This window comes from Equus quagga, chromosome 3 (assembly GCF_021613505.1).
Source record: "Equus quagga isolate Etosha38 chromosome 3, UCLA_HA_Equagga_1.0, whole genome shotgun sequence".
In the NCBI taxonomy this organism is placed as follows: Eukaryota; Metazoa; Chordata; class Mammalia; order Perissodactyla; family Equidae; genus Equus; species Equus quagga.
This window is the reverse complement of record NC_060269.1, coordinates 33,650,085-33,671,849: the sequence shown is the minus strand read 5'-3', so window position 1 is coordinate 33,671,849 and position 21,765 is coordinate 33,650,085. Positions and strand designations below refer to the sequence as shown.

Sequence of the window (21,765 nt, the reverse complement as noted above, 5' to 3'; positions counted from 1 at the left end):
ATTTTCCAAATCTGGGGAAACTGGGGGGTGAAGGTGGGAGAAAGACAAGTTCTTGAAAGTCTATTTTTAGTAACGCAATTATGCAGGTACTACTGCCTTTGAAACAGAGGCACTAACAGCCAGTCTTCCAATCTCTCAGGTGTGACTTAAGTGACATGCCAGCAAGAGCTGCAATCTCTCTCAATAGAGTGTTAAGTGAGTGGGGAATCTTAGGAATCAAAACGAAATGGAATAAAAGGAATATAACACGTAGACTTTGAATTCCAGTTTACCGCCGACCACTTGTGAGTTCACTGCAAGCTGTGACATTTCAGCCAAATGATTTCAAAAGTAGTGTCCCCTTGATGAAGACGAAGCAAGGAATTTATGAATGTCACAAGTACATGAGTTTCCAAGGACGGAACTGTAGTTTATATATTTAGGCGTGTCAAGGATGCTATTCAATATATCTTCATTGTGTCAGAAAATTCTTCAAGACAAGAACTCTTTCTGGTTCTACACTGCATACACAAGTCCTTCCATCCTGACAAATCTAAGCGGCTTATGAGACAACTGGTCCATTTTTCTTACTCTCAGAGATTCTCTATAGAATAGTGAGCGTCAGTTCTGTTTGGTTTCATTAGATGACTACTGGTTTAGTTAAGAAGACTGAAGGCACTTAGTTTTCTTACTGTCCTCAATTTCAACAAACAAACTTGGTTATTTCTACATCTCCTTGCCACTTCCTCTAAAAGCACAACATTCCTTAATGCCACTGAATCTCCTTTTTCAAAATTCATGCTTGTAATGGAGAACTGTCCTTCAATATCTGGTGGCTTTCCAGAAACCCAGGTCCTAATTACCTGACCCTGACAAATTTCATCTGTCTTCACCTCACCTCAAAAAGTGTACGTCATTTGGCCTGCAAGTGCTCACTCTTCAAACACAGGAGACTGAAGACCAGAAGCATTTTAAAATTTAATTTTATTGACTACAAAATGAAAAAGTCTACAGTAGTTATCTTTCAGAAAAAAAATACTCCCTTTTGAGTCACTGTTATCATAGAATAGCAATTTTACAGATGGCAAAGGATGCTAAATGTGCTAAATTTCTGTAAGTGCCAGTTACGAATGATTAATCATTAACAAATGAGCAAAATTATTTTAATTGAGCTCGTACCGCATGCAAGCTTTATACTAGTTGTTTTCACAAATAATTTTATTGAGTCCTACAGCAATCCTTCAAGGTATATAGCATTATCTCAATTTTACTAACAAACCTGAGGGTCAGAGGTTAAGTAATTTTCTCAAGACCATTTTCCAGTAAGCATTAGATCTAAATTTTAAACCAGAACAGACACAAAAGTCTATAAATCAGGTTAAAAAATAAGTAATTCAAACGCCAGAATCACAAATAAAAAAAGAATAGGCTAGAGGAGGAAAAAACTATCCCTTTTGTTAAAAAAAATCCTGCTGTATTTCAATTTGGGAACATAATTCTCTTGCTCCACTGATCTCACAGGTGCTGTTTATGACAACAAACACGCACATCTGTAGGGGTGAGCTGACACACACAAGGCAGGATGGCCTGAACCCTCTCCCTATATTTAGATCCTTCAGCTCAGCTCTTAATTGAATAATTTAATCAAGACCCTCTAGAAGGGAAACACATCCATATTCATCACAGGCATCAAAGGAAACATCTTTACAAGTTATATCCTTTTACAAACCCACATATGGTCTCACGCCATTCTCCCAATTGTTGAACTCCTCCTCTGGGAAGAGCATGGAATTTTATTTCTTTTTATCACTTGAAAAAATCACTTCCCTCCTAATTCAGTAAAACTGGGTGGAGGCCACTTCCTCCACAGGTGAGAGAAATAAAACTTGTTGATCTGTCATTGTCAGGAATTTTAAAGTTAACCATTTATTTTATGTACTTTCAAAATGGAAACAAAAGGCAAACTGAATCCAGAATAAGAAATCAGGGCACATTCTCCAGACTCTCAAATAGTAACCCCACCATTTTTCTGTCGTTTTAAGATGTTTAAATAAGGGAACAAGAGCCCTTTGCTTGGACCGGCAGCTTTCCACTTAGTAGCTGTACTTTTAAACAGACACCTCTCTGAGCCTCAATTTGCTTTTCCACAAAATTTTGACTCCACCACCTACCCCACTGGGTTGTTATGAGACTTAAATATGAATATGTAAAACTGATTTGAAAATTACACTGAAAAATCTAACACATTTTATTAACAGAGCAGTTTCACAAATAAAGCTAATTTTAATATTTTGTATATACACAAAAACAAAGTTTCTGTCTTAGTTTTTGTCTGTTCAGTGAAGTTCTAACTTTACACCAAAAACAAAGGAAAAGAAAATGATAAAAAGAAAAGCCGAGAGGCTGGCCCCATGGCCTAGTGGTTAAGTTCACGCTCTGCGCTTCAGTAGCCCAGGGTTTCGCCGGTTTGGATCCTGGGTACAGACATGGCCCCGCTCACCAGGCCATGCTGAGGTAGTGACCCACACGCCACAACTAGAAGGACCCACAACTAAAATATACAACTATGTACTGGGGGGCTTTGGGGAGAAAAAGCAGAGGGACAAAAAAAAAAGAAAAGCCGATCACCACCACAGTCATTCAATTCATTCGACAAACACCTATAATCTGTAAGACCCTATTCTAAGCACTGGGGACACAGCACTGAACAAAAGAGACAAAAACTGCATTTTTTAAAAGTCCATGCCTTCACGAGACCTGCATTCTGGTGGTGAGGGAAGGCCTCACCGAGGAGGTGATAGTTGAACAGAAGCCTGAAGAGGTGAAGGACAGAGCCATGGGCTATCTGGGACAGCAAGTGCAAAGGTCATGAGGCAGGAATGCGCCTGAAATGTTCAAGAACAGCAAAGAGTCCAATGCAGCTGCAGTGGAGGGAGTGAGGGGAGAGCAGTGGGAGATGGGGTGGGAGAGGTGAGGGGAGCAGACATAGAAGGAACCTGCGGGGAGGTTAGAGCTCTCACTCTAAGTTGAGTTGGGCCCACCGGGAGACATGAGCAGAGTTGTAAGCCATGATCTCACTTCTGGTTTAACAGGCTTACTATGTTTTGCTGGGCTGAGAACAGACTGAAAGGATGGAAGGAGGAAGTAGCAGGAGTATGAAGGTGTAAGGAGACCCGTTAGGAAGGTATGGAAATTGTTACGGTTGGAGATGATGAAGGTTTGGATTGGCGTGGCAGAAGTGATCAGATTCTGGACATATTCTGACGGTATGGTCAAGAATAAATATACTTTATTGCTTAAGTAAATAAAATAACCATAAAATTGGAGAAATCTGTTTAATTTTTAGAAGCGCAAAATCCCGTATTATAGGACTATGAGATTATCTGCAGTGGGGTCAAAGGTCACTGGAGACACAGTCCAAGAATTACCACAGGAACAGTATGGAGGGAATAATAACAAGAAGCTACAATCTTGTAGGAATTAGGGCGAATGATGGGGAGTGAGGTAGTAAGTGACCAACAAGGAAGGAAAGTGAGTGATATAATCTGACACAACCTTCAAAGCTGGGTGTTTTCAGAGGATGGTGGGAGAATGGTCTGGAAGTGACAATGAAGAGGACCCACACTTCCAGCCCATCTGGTATGAGGGTAATGAGAGAAAACAGCCAGGACTTGAGAGCTACAAGGGAAGCAGCATCCTCGGATGAGCTTAATCTGTGTTCATGTTCCCAATAACCCAGATGTCTAATAATGGAATGATTAAATAAATTATAGTATGTCCGACAATCATGTAACTGTTAATAAAGGAAAAAAACCCAGACAGACTTTCATGTCTAACATGGAAAGAAAACCATATCATAATTGTTCAGTTAAAAAAAGGTGCAGAACAGTATATATAGCAGGATCCTATTTTAAAAACACAAATAGAGACAAAACCTGTACATGGATAATATATGTGCCTCTTTAAAGGCCTGGAAGGAAATAAACAACCCTGAACAAGTGGTCATCTTCAGGAGTGAGCTGGGGGGAGGGGAGTGCAAGCAAGCAGACCATTTTTACCTATAACCAACTACTGTTTTCAATTTTGAAACCCCAATAATAAAAATAAATAAAAACTGAAAGTAGGTAAGAGATTTATTCTACATGGTTCCAGAAGACGGTATTATGACCAAGACGTGGCAAGATTTATCTTTTTATAAAGGAAAAAATAATGGGAAGTGTTTCTGTATAGAATGGAATACCACTGTATTAGAACTTTTAGAAATTTATTCCTGTGTACAGGGTTAGAATATATGGCCTAATTCCGGGTGAACACGATATAGGTGGGAATGTACTTTTTTATTAAGCAATTCAGCCACATGATCAAAAAATTTAATTTTACAAAATGGCATATCATAACAAAAAGTAAGTTTCCTGCCCATTCTAGTTCCTTCGTCCCCTTTCCATTAACAGTTCAAATATGCTTCAAATTTTTCAATGCATGAATTTCTTACCAAAAAAAGTTCTGTATTACTCAAATATCTCAGAGCAATTTGTTCCTGTCCCTTTTCCAGTATATAAATCTGTTACTCAGAAGAATAAAATAACTTCTAAAAATCAAAGTTTACATAACCACTGAAACAAACATTGAGATCAGCCAGATTTCACTCTCCTCCACATGACAATCAATGACATCCTGTTTTCAATCTGCCAAAAACTGGACTGGGACTTACAAATGTTCGCTTGGCCACCTCAGAGGAGACTAAACAAAGACCAGCAGCCCCCTTCCAGAACAGCAAGAGCGAAAAGAAGCCAAGTGCAACGTCTGTCACTGGGTTATACGCTGTGGATATGAGCAAGCATCATCACCTATAGAATTAGGTGAGACCTGCGCCATAAATCTAGACCATTTCTGCTCAGATGCACTCCTGTCCATTAACCTCCCCACAGTGACTGACTGACAGTCAGAATGGAAAAACCTAAGAGAGTGCTCCGAGAAGACTTCAGAACCCAAGTTCTCCTCCTTTATACGTTCAACTACTAAGAGACCGTTAGTCTCCATTAACTCACTACTTAACTGAACAATCCTTTAAGCAATGCTGAAATTACCACGAACGTGAAGGTGCCGTCGAAAGACAATGAATCTGATACAGCTCCCACCACCACCAAGCTTACAGTCATAAAGTGTGTGGGGGAGGAACGGGAGAACCATATTACAAGTTTGGCTGTGATAAGAGTTGAACCATCCGTTCAGGCTGTTTTTCTGAGGAACATATGTGCAGGGAGAGTGGCCAACAATCTGTGCCATTTTCTTTGCCCCAATTACATCTCCTGTGCATCCTGGGCTTTGTGTTACCCACTGTGCGATAGAAACCAAACGAGCTCAACTGACTATCCACCAGTTGCATCAACGGGTATGAACAATGCCATGGATAATCCAAAGCAGCCTTAATAAAAATTAACCATTGCTTTTGGAATGTGTTATGCTTTATCAAAGAAAGCTTTTAATTTCTTATCAGGTTTTGGTTACAGTAATAATAAAACAATTATATACCCTGGAGAATATAGTAAATTCTAAAGAAATGCCTGTTCAAGACTCAAATGTGGCTGTGGAAAGTCTGTAAGTGGATGACAGAGAATTAACTACCATGGTTTTATTACATTACAAAAACTTACAAACATTTTATCATATAAATCACTCTTTCTTCTCAAAATTCATACACCATGCTGGCCCCTCCATCAATTTTCAACACAGCTCAAGTATTCAGAAAGAATAAAAAAATCATTCTCGGGGCCAGCCCCGTGGCCAACTGGTTAAGTTCACGCACTCTGCTTCGGCAGCCCAGGGTTTCACTGGTTTGGATCCTGGGCACGGACATGGCACTGCTCCTCAAGCCATGCTGAGGCGGTGTCCCACTTGGCATAGCCAGATGCACTCACAACTAGAATATACAACTATGTAATGGGGGGCTTTGGGGAAAAGAAGAAGAAAAGAAGATTGGCAACAGATGCTAGCTCAGGTGCCAATCTTTAAAAAAAAAAAAGAAGTCATTCTCACATCACCAACATCACCACCATAATGAAGCATGAAACATGGTTCTGAGCACTTACCTATTAGCTCTCTTAATCCTTATGAAAACCCTATAAAGATCATTTTGGAGATGATGAAACTGAGGGGTAGAAAGGTTAAGGAGCTTGCCAAGCTAACCCTTCTACCCTGCTGCTCCTATGTACCTCCTCCTCTGCCTCATGCATAAAGTGGAGGGACTGACAAGCAAAGATTTGCTTAGTCTTATTTTAATCCCTCCAACTCCTTCCCTTCCCAGCTTATTTTTGTTTTCATTGTTGCTTTCCTTCTCGATATCTTCCCACTTTCTTAGAACATGGAAAAAACAGTTTTATTACGGCAGCAATGACAAAATTAAGTTCATTTTAATCTAAAGAGCCTAGAATGGGATAAGAAGTTATAAGCTGTAACTCAGCAAGACATAATGAAATGGGCACCATTACTTCACACCCACAGCTCATGTATATGGTCAACTCAACATACTTTTCCTATAATGAGTCTTGGAACATTAAAATTAAACCCCTTTAAGAAATTCATTTTCTTTACAGTCCCACTGATTATTCTTAGGGTCCTTTACTGAAAACATAAACAAAATGGAACAAAAATTACTGGCTCAGTTTTTTCTTGAGGTCATACATCTCCATTAAAGCAAATGTAGAAACGGAGAAAATTTAACCAGAGGACGCTTTCAAGCATCATATTTTATTATGGGTAAAATATTAAAATATTCATTTTAATGGCTCATACACAGCTGGCAGCCACAATGCTCTCTATAGATAAAGGCAAAAAATAGTACTCTCAACTGTAGAGGGTTTGAGTGAGGGGATGGTAAAGCAAACCGTGTACTGGTGTGGCAGAAGCAACGGTCGACAACACTACCGCTTCAGTGTCCTATCTGCCTCCCGATCCCCTTTGCTTCCTCTATTCCAGGGTTTCTCAGCCTTAGCATGCAGGATATTTAGCAGCATCCCTGGCCTCTTCCCACTAGCTGCTGGTCAAAACACTCCTGCCTTCCCCTCAGTGGTGACATCCAGAAATTTCTCCAGACATTGCTCAATGAGTAACTGCTCCACCCCACCACACTTTCCCTCTGCTTTTCTCCTCGTGATCTAACCGCCTCAGGTCTCAACGGTCTTATCTAGCTCCACTTCTAGATGTAGGACAAAGGAATTGCTGACTCCTTCACGAAGGGAAAAGGGAAAGATGTCAAACACACATACCCTTTCTTCCTATCTCTTTTCTCCTCAAAGAAAAAAAGGGGGAGCAAAAAGTTAATCCTCAGAATTAACTGGCACATCTGGAGCCCTTACAACAGGTATCACACGGCACCAAGTGTTACTGGGTATAAAAGCCAGTTCGTAACCATAAGGAATCTACAACACGCCACAGGTCATGTTTCCTGACATGTTTTAAAAAACAGCAAAATGAGGGGCTGGCCCCGTGGCCGAGTGGTTAAGTTTGCGCGCTCCGCTGCAGGCGGCCCAGTGTTTCGTTGGTTCGAATCCTGGGCGCGGACATGGCACTGCTCATCAAACCACGCTGAGGCAGCGTCCCACATGCCACAACTAGAAGGACCCACAACGAAGAATATACAACTATGTACCGGGGGCTTTGGGGAGAAAAAGGAAAAAATAAAAAATCTTAAAAAACAAAAAACAAAAAAAACCAGCAAAATGAAAAAATTCACTCATCAAGCACCTACTGTGCATCAAGCCAATAGTTCTTAACACTGCTATACATTAGACTTACCTGAGGTACTTTTTTAAAGCTCCCCATCGTGACCCCTGAACAGGATCCCCCTGGGGGGCAGACCCAGGCATTTCTGTGGTGGTCGTTATTCATGTGATTCTGATAGGCAGACAAGGTGAGAACCGCTGTGCTAACACAAAGATCGTAAGGACACTGTCCATACCCCTCAAGGAACTCACTCTAAAGAATAAGATAACTAACTCTAACAAAAGCTATTAAAACAGAAGCTGGACTAGACAAGCAGGTTTGTACTGGTCCTCAAAGTTACAAGATCCTCAGTGCAAGTCCTACATTTATGACCCCTTAACCCAACTTTATCAAGCTGTGTAAGAGATACACGATGAACAGAAATATACATATAAATAGAGACACTCAAAAACTTCGTAAAGAATCCACAAAGGTAGAGGCGGGCAGGAAGCAAGAGCTCTACCAACTGCATCAGATTTCCTTCCTAATCCCTTGACTTTGAAAGATTACCCCAATTCTAAGAGAAACACCTTCAAACTAAGATGCTATAACATGAATAACAATGGCTTGTTATTTAACTTTTCATGTTATGGTAGCCTCCCCTTACCAGTAAGATTGCTTCTTCAGGGCAGAAACTGACGGATCCGTTTCCGTATCCCTCCCCAAACACAGCCCAGGGCTGAACACACAGTAGGAATGCACGAAATACTTGCTGAATTGACACCAGCGTAACAAAAAGCAGAACCCCACGGTGAGGGTGCATCTCTTTTAAAGCAGGCTTTCCTGGAATACAGATCAACATCTCAGCCTGCACAATTTGACAAGACAAAACTCTTCAGTGTTTAAATGCATATAAATGCTATAAATAGAGCTTGGGTGCCAATCATTTAAATAGTGCTCAAGTTAATTTTGTTCAGCTAACAGAAAAACATTTAAAAGCCATCAAACATTCCCTCAAGCTTGAACAAACTAAATGGAAGTCCCGAGCACACAAACGTGAACACTGGGAAATAAAAGAGGTTGTTATTAATTATGCCAGACTGCACAGCCAGCAACAGGCAAAAAGCAAAACAGGAAGCTGTAACAGACGAGATGGAAGTATGTACAATCAGCCGTCCTGAGCCTTCATAGGGCTAAATGGATAGTTTCTAAAGCAACAGTCAGTGCATCATTATTCCCTTTCCTGAAAAGCTACTCTCCTTGATAAAACGAAGACCCATTTTCCCAGTCTTCACCCTCCGTCTCCAACACAGCTGCAAGAGTTAGAGGGACAGGTCTGCCCAGCGTGTACAGCTCAGGGCCCTCTGCCCATCACTGTCATTCAACAAGGACTTAAGAATGGGGAGGGATGGTGACAGGCCACGTGGTGAGCCCGCAGGTGAGATTTAAAAGACTTTTCTTTTTCCCCCAACTTTGAAATATCTGCAGATCATTTAAAAGAAATGAGATGGTGAGGCAGAAGATGTGGACAAATTCTATGCTGTCTAGTGGCTACGTAAGAACTCACTTAATGCTAAGGTGGCATCAGAGAGGTAAGGATGCCACCAATAACCAGAGATTGTTCCCTCACAGGCAGCATATGAAAAGCATTTTTTTTTTACATCCACGACCCTGTTATCCTTAGAGAAATCCGGGAAATTAAATGTTGATGCCTGTAATTTTTTTTCACTTTATAAGAGGTTTTACTACATGGGAGACTTTTCTCACTTTGATACCTTATAAACTAGTCCACCTCAACAATCAAAACCATATTCCAAGACCATCACTGTCTCATATGAATAAGGTAAATGCCGCTATAGATAAAATCTAATACTGCAACTCAAGTAGGAAAGAAAGAGTCCCATCTCGATGTGCTCTATGAAGCGTTGGTGTCTTTAAGGTTCACTGATCACACCAGCTGATTGAGAAATGGCAGATAACTGATAGCCCCTAAAGGGCTGAGGACACCTCACATCCTAATGAGGAGACTCCTAGTCCAAAATCATGTCAGGCAGGGTAATAGGTTAATATAAAGGAAGCGGGATGGAGAAGGCCCGCCTCTCGTAACTCCAGCTTGTATTTATCATGTGCCTCTTCTAACTCCAGCTTCTCTTACAAGGCAGGAACAGTCGAATCAATGAGAAAAGCTCAGTTTCCCCAGACTGGTCCTCCTGGGACACAGAGTAATACAATAAAGTAACAGAGAAGGCTTCACGCCCATTCCAGTGAAGAGCCTGATCCAGGACACAGCAGAACATGTTACTTTTATTAGTAGTTTGCATTTCATTTGCCTGTTCATGTCCTTTACTGATTTTTCTATAGGGGTGGCGTTTCCTATTGATTTTAAAAGTTCCTTACAAAAAGCAGTAAGTTACTACAAATTTGTTGCCTGAAAGGTTGTCTTTGTGACTGTGTGTTTGGTCAGAGAAATGCTGTCAAATCTATAAATTTTTCCTTTACGGTTTCTGCCTTTGGAACAACGTTTAGAAAGGCTCTACAGCTGCTATTAACACCCCCATCTCTTGAGATGATGCAAATCCATCTTCCCTTCCCTCTGACCAGTGACAAGAACCCATGCCAGAATCCTTCTGCACTGAGCATGTGTTACTATAATGAAAAAGTATCTTAACACTGATGAATGCTATAGGAAAAGCCATAGAGAAATTCAGAATACTTACTTTTATTAGCTCTGAGCAACTTAACTTTTTAAAATCATTAAAGGGCATTCTTCTCTTAGTTCAACTTCTATCCTTTTCTTAAAAACCTTTACCTAGAATTGTCAGGGAAATGCTCCATCTACAAACTCCCAAACTTGAGATTTCACAATTTCATTACGGGGATTCCCACCGCTTTACTCTGCTCAACTCATTCAGTCCATGACAGTCCTTATAGCCTGTTTTGACCCCTTATCTAGATTGGATTTGCTACTGCTCTCATTAACATTCTAGACTCTAAAATCACACTGTTGTTTATATAAATAGCCAACATTTTCTGAATGCTTCTTATACGCCAGGTCCTATGCTAAGTCCTTTATGTATTCTGTACTTCACCAACTTAAGACGCACCCCCTTGCCCCCATTCTAACGCCTGAAACCAGGAAATTAATAACCAGTGGTCTGTCATGTCTAACTAACAGTTGTTTCCTCAGTAGTACATGAAATAATGTCTTACAATCAGCAGCGTCTTAGATTAGATGAAACATGGACGTATAACTCATTTCATCTCACTAGCAATCCTGAGGCGGAGACTATTATCTTTATTTTTCAGATGAGGAAAGTGAGGTACAAAAGTTAACTGTAGCTCTCCCCAAGGTACAAACGGCGAGGTTTCGGGGCCTGGACCTAAACCTGGGCAACCTGACTCGAGAGCTTCATTTCTTCATGGATTTGCTATCCCTAGGCCAGAATCATCTCTTACCAACATTTCTCCCCAATCTTACTATCAAGCCACCAAGTTATTCTAGAGAGCCACAACTGCTCGTCTACTCCACAGCCACATCAGACTTCACCCCAGGCTTCCCCGCTGCTGTTTAGACTTTGAATTCTCCATAGATTTCCTGGCACATTAACTACAACAGTTCTTCCAAAACTTCTCCATTATTCCTAAACTTCCAATGCCATCTGCTGATTCCCTCATCTCACCACACCAATGAAGGGCCTGGCCTCTGACAAGACTGGTAAAATCCACACAAGCCGGCACGAGCTCTGCCATCTGGTTTCCTCTCTAACCTGGACCCCATTCAGCTGCTTTCTCGGACAACTCTCCCTCCTTACCATGGCTACGATTTTGTCCCCTGTGCTCCAGATCATTAACTCTTCGTCTTTAATTGCTCCTGTCCATTGACTTCTTTCTCTCAACCTTTAAATAGGAAGAGGTCTCATCTATTTTGAAACGTAAGTCACTCAAGGGCATTTAAGAATCTATTTCTCGGGGCCAGCCCCACGGCTAAGTGGTTAAGTTCAGGCGCTCCACTTTAGCGGCCCAGGGTTTCGTTGGTTCGGATCCCAGACGCAGACACAGCACTGCTCGTCAGGCCACGCTGAGGTGGCGTCCCACATAGCACAGCCAGAAGAACCTACAACTAGGATATACAACTATATACTGCGGGGCTTTGGGTAGAAGAAGAACAAAAAAAGAAGACTGGCAACAGATGTTAGCTCAGGTGACAATCTTTAAGGAAAAAAGATTTTTCATTTCTTAATAGACTGTCTCTTCACTCAACCGTATTCACCTGATTACCTCAACCTTTTCTCCTTCACCCTGAACAATACATCTCCCTCTCTGAACCTACTCCGGAATCTCTCTTCCCTTGGCTTCCTGGTTAAAGTGACCCTCTGACCCCTCACCTTTCTTCCAGTTCCTTCGTCTACTTCAAAGGCATCTCCCTTCTCCTAATGCCTAATTGTGGGCTTTAATGGAAGATTCGACCCACCAGCTCTTTGTTTCTCTGTTCATGATGCTCTCAGCCTACCCATCTGCTCTTGGAAGTCTACCCATCATTTCTAGGAGATCACTGCTGGGGATCCTCATGTAAAGCTCTGAGCGCTTCCCCAAGCTGCAGCTTCGTTATGTATCTCCAACTTGCCTGTAGAATACTTAGACGCCCCACCTTAAATCCAACCTGTCAACTCTAATTTATCATTCACACAATCTTTATTCCTTCTACAACCAGTTCTTCCCTATTCTTAAGTAAGGGCTCTACTAATTTTCCAGCCACTCAGGTTGGAAACTTAAGAATAATCTCTGACACCTCTCTCTTCCATTGCTCTACAGCCAAATAACCATCTTGTGTTTTTTTGCTCTCAAACCCATCTCATCAGATAGGTAACTCAAATTGCTTTCTTACGAATCTCCTGGTATACAGGCTCCGCCCTCTACAATCCAAAAAACAGTATGTTTAAACACCTTCAGTGACTTCCCAATGCTTCCTTATTCTGGCACTCTGAGGTCCCCAAACTCCCACTGAGTGTAACCTTTATGACCATCTCTCCTACCTCACCATACTGGGCCCCATCAGGAATCCCCACTGTGGTCAGGCAACGCTGCTAACCAGCCTCTAGATCTGTGCTCTCCAACATGATAGCTACAGTGGCTATTTAAACATAAATTAATTAAAATTAAAAATGCATGGGGCTGGCCTGGTGGTGCAGTGATTAAGTTAGTGCATTCCACTTCCACGGCCCAGTGTTCACAAGTTTGGATCCCAGGCATGGACCTAGCACCACTCATCAAGCCGTGCTTCGGCAGTGTCCCACATAAAATAGAGGAAGACTGGCACAGATCTGAGCTCAGTGATAATCTTCCTCAAGCAAAAAAAGGAAAACTGGCCACAGATTTTAGCTTAGGGCCAATCTTCCTTACCAAAGGGAAAAAAAAAAGTTCTCTTCAGTTGCACTAGCCACACTTCAGATGCTCAACAGTCACTTGTGGCTAGGGTCTACAGTATTGGACAGCGTAGATACAGAACATTTCCATCACTGCAGAAAGTTCTATTGGACAGTGCTTCTCTCGAGATCCTCAACACTCATGCTTACCTCCTGAGTCTTCCACGCCACTACTCTGCCCAGAATGTCTCTCCCTTCTACCTACGCAAACCCACATGTCCTTCTACACCAATGTGGTCCTCATGTGAGCTGTCTGTACAAGTGACTTTCACACTACCTTGCAAGAACTCTTGTAATACTGTTGCATTTTTCATTTTCGTGTGTCTTCTAATTACTGAGCCACTCAGAATAAACGGTCACTGAATAAGTGGAGCATATACTCACTACAATACTGTATCAAAATTATCAAATAAGGGATATGTAACACCCCTCCTCCATTAAAAAGACACGTTTTCTTTCAATCATAACAAACAAAAGATCCTGCATTTAGCTAACTAAATAATGACTTAATTTAATGCCTAATTATAATGCTTGAAAGATAATTAGTTCCCTTTTTTTTCCTGTGGTGTTTGAAACTGAAAGAAAAATCTATGAAGGTCTGAAATACTTCCACTTTGCATAAGCACACCACAAAGAAACCACAAAAGATAGACAAGGAGAGGAAAATGAATGAACAGTTTGTGTAACTATACCCTATCTGAATTGTAGGAAAAAAATATCTATAGTACAGCTACCCCAACATTAAGCAGAAACTACAAATAAAGCATTAAAATATTACGTGTATAAATACATTTTTGAATCAAAAGCTAGACCTTTTTTTCTTCCTCTTTGCAAACATCATGTAGCGAATATTTAATTCTGAGCTCAAAAGCATGTACAAGCATAATTAACTGTGTGTATGTGTCCCTTTAAATTCAGGCTTGTGGTCTCAAGAAAATTAATTACGAAACCAATCCACCACACCACAGACCTGGGTTCTTACAAGAGAACAAGACTCCTTATCTGAACACTAGGAACCGAGCAGAGAAGAAATTTGGGAGAATCGCCAGGTAAGGATTCGTCAAACCTTGGAGGTTTTAATGCATTACAGTCAACAGGGAGTCTGCCCTGAAGTTCTGATTTCAGCTTATAACAAAAATTACAAAGATGATAAACTGCTCAAATACTGCGGTTCCCAGTGCCTTCCAAAAAATCTGAAGTAGCCACTGGAGTTGAACTGTTTATGAAAGTCTGGCTTTTCCCATCTGAAAGATAGCTTCCCTTATGCAAATGAATGTTCTACAGAACCTGCTCATTTCTGCAAGTCAGCCAGCAACAGCTGTAAATGTGACTTTTTGGCCTAGCGGACTAGTTGCACATCTCTAAAAGTGACACCATCTCAATGATGAACACCAAAAGGAGGATTTTAATTTAGAGTTTGAGTAAGTACATTCATGCTACTTAGCTTAGCTATTTTTTTTTTTTAAGAAAGTTAATCTAGAAGAGGTGTTAAAAATACTTCAGGTATTTTTGCAGCAAATCAGATGACAGATCACCAGATTAGACTGAATAGTTGTACTACTAGGTAATAGCAGAAAAGGAACATAAAGAGTCAGATTTCAATTTGGGGCAAAATGGAGATGCCTCGATTTGTTATCAAAGCAGGCCCTCCTCATCTTGGTACCAAAAACTAACACCAGAGCTTCCAGGTTGGAAGCTGGAGGTGCTGCGCCCGGGAAGAGTGTGGAAGCTCTGAACCTCTTCCCTACACCTTGTCTTATGTCGTTCTTCCATCTGGCTGTTCCTGAGTTGTATTCTTTATAATAAACTGGTAACAGTAAGTTTAAAAAAGAAAGAAACCACACGTAGAAGTACAATTACAGAGAACACTTCATCAGCCTCGAAATCACTTTATGACTTAATATCAAATTTCTCTTTTTATATTTAAATTATCCTTTTCTTCCTCTGACCTTTCCAACTCTCTCCCTAGTTCCCCTTAGCTTCTTCCCTAAATACCCTAAACTCTAGCTTTTGGTTAGGAATGCGATTTATTTTTGAGAGTCAAGAGATAACATTCACATAGCAGCACTGCCTGATTTAATTTGAACTCTGTACAATCTTGGATCTTCCATTTTCTAGTAAGGTCCCGCTGATTAAATTAGAACATAGGGCTTTTCTTTTCCATCTCTAAAATGAAAAAAAAATCGATTTTAATCTGTAAAAAACATCTCTCTGAGGTTGTCAGACTTGATTCCTACTCGGCTCAAACAATCTTAGGTACAAAATGTCAAGACCATCCCAAAAAGTTCTTCTTTCCTCTCCTCCCGAAATTACCTGGGATATGCTCAGACCGAAGCTTCAGGATCACAGCGAGCAGGGTAGGAAAAAACACACAGACCAAGAAGAACTTAGCAACAACGCGAGTGATCCAGGTTCTGCTTTCCCTCTCCCAATCACTAGCTGGGTGACTTTAGGCAAGCTAGTATGTTCTCTGGGCCTCAGACTACTCAATTTGATATGAACCAACTGTATCAGAAAATCTTCAAAGCAGCTTTTAACATGAAATCTCTCTCTTCTCTGGAAAGGAAATTACAAACGTTTATGAACGCACTTGGCAAGGCAGTTCCTTGGACGTCCTTCAACTGAAACGTCATGCAACTTGGGTACTCAGGGGTCCACACAAGCTTACCAGGGCACATAAGCATTTTTAGATTGGAGGATGAGAGTGAGAAGATACAGGATCCGCGATTTGATCAGCTCTTAAACAGTCCTGACCAAAAAAATGTTAAGAACTGATGAACTATAAGACTACACAAAAGTAGACATTAAACGAAAAAAAAAAAAATCGCAAGGAATTTGCAATGAACTATTTGTATCTCAAAGTGCAGTGTTTTACAGCTAAGGGAAGACTAATTTTGATGAGATAAACTGAACTACTAGAGCTTTCCTCCTTAGGACCATCAGTTTGTGAACATACAAGAAAAACGCAAGGGGAAAGTGGTAGGAATGAGCCAGAAAAGCCGAGATAAAACTAATTTGGCTTTGAAATGCATTACTTTTATGTGACATTTATTCTTCCAATTATGTTCTGCTTGTATCCGTATTAACATTATGCTCCCTTTCTCAAGCACTTAAAAGAGGACAAGAGAAGACAGCCCAGAAAAGTACAATAGAGGACAAATTTGTCTAAAGACCTAAAAAACAAAAGCAAAGTCATATCTATACTGGAAAAATAAAGCCCAACAGAACAATGATTATTTGGGTATTCTACACCAAAAAAACCCCCAAAAAATACCGTTAAGAAGTTCTGGAGTCAAACTACCTTATTCATATCTCAGCTAAGATTATAAATCAAAATCACTAGTTAAGAAGCCTGACGCAAGACACTGAATCACTCTGAACTCCGTTTCTCTACCTGTAAAATGTGACAACAGAACTTAAGGAAGTTTTGAGGCTTAAATGAGATATGAGTATTAAAAACAAGGACACAGGAAAAACTCAGAAAAAATTAGCTACAATTATTTCTCACACTCAAAGCTCTTAATCAAATTAGAAGCCATCACACCAAAGATTATATGATCCACAGAAGAGTCAACTTCGTTTTATCCAGGAGCTTCAACTGTTACTTCCAAACTGTTTTTTATTTTAAAAAGAGCAAACTAGTAAGGAGCAAAATTAATGGACACATTTTTTTCTCCCTTGGACCCCACAAACTCATCAGTAGGGGTAACAAGCAGAGGAGGAGCTCAAAGATGAGCAGAAAAGGAGGAAGAGGAGAGGTAAAGGCCCCAGAGCTGCAACGTCCAATAGAACCTTCTGCAATGATGGAGGGGTTCTACAGAGACAGTGTCCAATGTGGCAGCCACTAGCCACAGGTGGCTATCGAGCATTGAAATGTGGCTAGTGCTACTGAGAAGATGAATTTTTATTTAATTTTAATTAAGTTCAATTTAAACACTCAGATGTGGCTAATACCTGCCTTATTGGACAGCACAGTCTCAGATGACCCATAAATCCAATAAGGATTGCCAGAAATTTAAGCAAAAAACAAGGGTCTTCTTGTCCTGAATTGTTTCTATGTTCAATTCACATATCTCTGTTTTCAGTGGAGACCCAGTAACTATAACTAGCTAAAGAAATGACATGTCAGCTGATACATCAATACAGTGCAACTCAGTGCTAATAAAAGTATCAGAGATAAAAAGTATGTGGTCCTCTGATATTTTAGAAGGTCCCTAAGGCCAAATTACATTCCAGTTCACATGAAGCATGGTTCAGGACATGCATCAAAGTTGCACAGGTCCTTATCAGTACCCCAAAAGCATCTGTTTCTCCACCCTCAAATGGAAAGCTACTTAGACAATGCAGACTGACATCTCTGCATTTATCTTCAATTTATTTTCAAAAATTCAGAGTTCTGTGACCCTTTTCCTCTTTCAGAAACAGAAGCACTCCTAACCAGTTCAGCTTTTCCACTATAAACAAAATCTCTGTACCACCCATATCAGAAGTATAACGCCAGACTCCTGCTTAGCTGCCCCTGTAATACGGTTTAATTATGATGACTGAACTAATAGGCTGACATCATAGACTTTTACAGGCTGACCCCATGTCATCCTGATGTATCATTTTGCACCAGTTCAGTGCTGTAAATCAATTTAAGATCTCAAGCAGGTTGAAAAGGCTGGTAATGATGCTTTCTCTGCCGTCTCTGGAGACTCTACATTATACACAACTTACATTATTTATAAAGCCCCAATGATGCCTCCATTAGCCTTGTAAGACTACACAAATGAGATCTTTTATACACACACAACTTGGCCTTGATTGTGTAGGCGACTGCAGCTAAAATATACTGGTCTAATTACACTCAAGTTTACTCTTTTTCCAATTCGTTATTAAATTTTACCTTTAACAGAGAATTACTAGAAATCAAAATTACAAACAGCAATTTAGGTTTTAATAAATGTATTTGGGAAAATAAGACATCCTCTTAATGCGTTATGAACTTAGCAGAAAAAATTAAATTCCAAGAGGTTTAAGAGGTTAACATTTTTAATTGCCTAAAAACTGTCATTTCTCTAAAATACAAAGGTCATCAGCTCTTCAAGGGTATAAAACCAAAGGCTACTGCAAAAAGGAAAAATGTATTTGGTTACATACCTATGGTTGGAGGGATCAGAACTAAATCAAGGACAAATCACTACCCTCAAAGAAACCCAATCCTGCCCGGATCCTCCAGAGGCTCTGGCATCACCCACCTCTAGAAAAATCCTCTCTCACGACCCTGGTTACAGTTTCCTAAGAATTACAATATTACACAAATGTGCACCACCTGCACAGAAATAGCAAATAACTGCGAATGGAAAAGAGGGAGAGAGAGGAGAGGAGAGGAAAAATACTTTAATCAGTACAGCATATTTAGGCTTGGCACCTACATCAGAATAACACTCATGCAAAATATTTACACTAATTGAAAACGCTGGGGCAGTAAACAGTGTTTCTGCCTCTATTCTTTTTAAACAGTGGTTCCAATACAGCTCACTTACCTCCAATAAAACGTAAAGTGGTAATTACGAACAAGATGAAAAATCAACATGGGCACAGAACAGTTTTCTCATTGTGTTACTGAACGCAGGCATGCTCTCCACGACAGGCAATTAGAGCGAGAAACGTTCTGAAATAAAGGCATTCTGTGATTTAGCTGCTAAGTTTCCGCAACAGGAAGACATACAGTACGCATGCAACTTCTGCACCATTCCGAAGACTCTGAAACTTCAGATACAATGGAAAGAACAGAACACAGGAGGAAAGAAAAAGGCCGGTTGTCACAGCACTCACGTAAACGATGCTTTCTCAGAAGACGGTTCTGAGACGCGCCTCAATTTTCAGAAGGGAAGCGCCTTGCCGACTATCTCGCACGGTGTATTTAAAAATCGTATGCGCCTCAAAATAAACAAAAGCCGCAGCTACTGTAGTTGTAAGATCCGGCAGGCATTTGTTCCTCCTCCCTCCTAAAGTCCATCAAGGAAACGCTCTCCCGGGAAGCCTTCGTATATATTAAGCCACTAGAAAAACAAGCCCACGTCTGTCTCTCTCTCACACCCACCACCCCCACCATCCTACAGAAACAACCCCGAGAAACACTAACAAAGACAGGGAGCAGAGCAAAGGAACAGTTGTTCAGCAGCGAACTCACAAATGCACATGCAGTGAGGCAATCGAATCCGGTAAAGGGAAAGGAATGAGACGACACTTGGAGACGCAGGGGGGTGCAGGCGGAAGAGGAAAAAAAAAAAAAAATTACGCGCCGCCGCCAAACCTTCGAATAAATTAGAGGGAATTTCGGTGCGAACTCTCCTTGACCCCGATCCCCAAGAGGCTAGTTGGGGCAGAACAGGGGACCCGTCGGGGACGCGCAGGGGACCTGGGCACCAGGTGTCCCCCTCGTGCGAGAGCCGCTCCGCGCGCCGCCGAGCACGTCGAGAGGCGCGCCGGCAGCCGCCCTCCGCTCCCGCAAGGGTCGCCCGGCCGGCGCGGGACACAATGGGCCCGCGAGCCGCGCGCACGGCCTCGGCCGGCTGCGGAAAGGGAAAGAGAAGCGGGGCGCGGGCGGAGGGGGAGGGGGCCCGGAGATCCCGCCGCGGGCCGGGCCGGGGGCGAGGCACGGGACCGAGGAACGCGGCTTCCCCACCGGAGACCCAACAAAGACGCGAGGGGACGCCCGGCCGAGCCCTGCCGGGCGAGATGGGTGCGAGGGGAGGAGAAGGTGGCAGGTTCGCTCCTCGGAGCGGCCGCCATCATGGAGGGGGGTCCCCGGTCCGCCCCACGCGGGGAAGAGCCCCCTGCCCGCCGCAGCCCCTGCCCCCGGGCCCGCGCTCGCCCCAGCGGTGGCGCTGGGCAGCCCAGGGCGCCCGGGGAGGGCGGGGACGCGGCAGAGAGAAAGTTGGTTTCGGGTCTGTTTCGTTTTACCGGGTTGGCGGCGCGCCCGTCCGCGCGGGCGCACGAGTGGCGGGGCGAGCGGGGTCCCGCGGCCCCGGTCTGGCCGGCCGGGCGCTGCGCCGCGCTGCGCTCGCAGGGTCCCTCCCCGCGCTCGGCCCGGGCTGAGCCGCTCGGCCTCTCCTTCCTCCGCCCGCCCGCTCCCGGAGCCTGGATTGATCTGGTCGCGCTGGCGTCAGGGAGTCGGAGCCGCCCAGCCTCCACTCCTCGGCTGCCAATACCCGGCGCACTCGCCCGCCCGCTCGCTCGCTCGCTCGCTCACACGCGCACCCGCGCGCCGCCGCCGCCGCGCGACCAGGGATCCTCTCCAAATTCCCGGCCCAGCCGGCGAGAGCGCGACGCTGCGGGGCCCGAGGACGGCGCGGGGGAGCGGCCCGTGCCCCCTCCCCCCGCCCGGCCCCCAGCCCCCCGCCCCATTTATTCCAAGGAGAAAAAAAACAACGCCGCGCGTTCGGACTTTCCTCCCCCTGCCTCCTTTAGTCCCGGTGGAGCGGACTTGGTGCATTATCTGCGAGGGAAGTTTTGTGGTCAGTGTTTATTCTCTGAAATGTTCATCAACGCGGCCGCTGCGCCCACCGAACCGTGCTGTAAACGTCGAGCGCATTTTTGACAATTATCCTTCGAACCTGGCCTTCTTATGTCTAGTTTCCATTGACCCTCACTTACTCCCCAATGATTTGCAAGCTCCAAAAGTTGCACATACCCAGAATCAGATAGCCTAGTAACTATTGCGTGTGCTTATACCAAACCCTGAGTCGATACATGGGTCTTGTGCCAGTTCAGGATCTAATGATTCCAGTAGGTAGCCTCGTTGCTCCAAATAATGAGAGATGCCTCAATAGAACTCTAAATGTTTTAAACCCAATTTCTACAATCTTTTAGATGACACCAACCGTCCAAAATAAAAACAAACTAGCTCTCATCTACCTGATCTGCGTAGACATTGAAAATATATTTATTTCCGTAAGAATTGGTTTTTCTATTGGCCAGCTCTCTGGAAGCTGGCGTGAAATCTTGGATAATTACCATAATGTTGAGTTATGTTTAGAGACAAATAATTATTCTTAGGAATAAATTTCACATGAACCAAAAGAATCGTTACCACCAATATAAAGAAAATATCCAAGACCTCTGTAAATTAACAGTACTCTCCAATTGTCCCTGTACATTACATGTGCACATTCAATTTTAAATTCTTATTTATTATTTTATTATTTCTGCATTCCATGTTTAATTATTCACAGGAAATGCAACAAATCCCATAAAACGTGTAAAATACCGTTTATAAATTATAGATCAGGATATTTCTGCTAATTTCTTTGTTAACCTATTTGAGCCCTTCCCAGCCCATTGTTGAGCCTCATCTTATTTTCCCTGAAAGCAGCATTGCCACAGGTCGTCATTCTCTGCTCCTTGGAAGGAACAACAGCTGGAGTAAGCCTTGTTAAATGCCACTCAGATCAAGTCACTCCTCTGCTCAAAACCCTCCCTTGATAAATAGAATGTGCTCTATCCATACAATGGAACATTATTCGGTCATAAAAAGAAAACAAGTACTGACTACTTGGATGCACCTTGAAAACATTATGCTTAGTGAAAGAAGCCAGACACAAAAGACCACAAATTGTATGCTTCCATTTTATATAAAATATCCAGAATAGGCTAATCTGTAGAGATCGAAAGT

At 42.4% G+C, this 21,765-nt stretch overlaps 1 protein-coding gene across 4 annotated transcripts in view; it reads right to left on the bottom strand.

Annotated features, from left to right (window-relative positions):
- SMAD1 (SMAD family member 1) overlaps positions 1 to 20,311 on the bottom strand; it is an 80,056-nt gene extending 59,745 nt beyond the window's left edge. Inside the window, exons 1-2 of one of the 4 annotated variants that reach the window (XM_046656775.1) lie at positions 18,924 to 19,203; positions 18,632 to 18,759 (exon numbers count right to left, since the gene is read on the bottom strand). The gene's annotated coding sequence lies outside the window, so the exon portion shown is untranslated. Of the gene's footprint in view, positions 1 to 18,631; positions 18,901 to 18,923; positions 19,204 to 20,054 lie in introns of those variants that run through there. The other 3 variants (XM_046656773.1, XM_046656776.1, XM_046656774.1) reach the window with 3 other exon arrangements.
- Between the last annotated feature and the right edge of the window lie 1,454 nt (positions 20,312 to 21,765).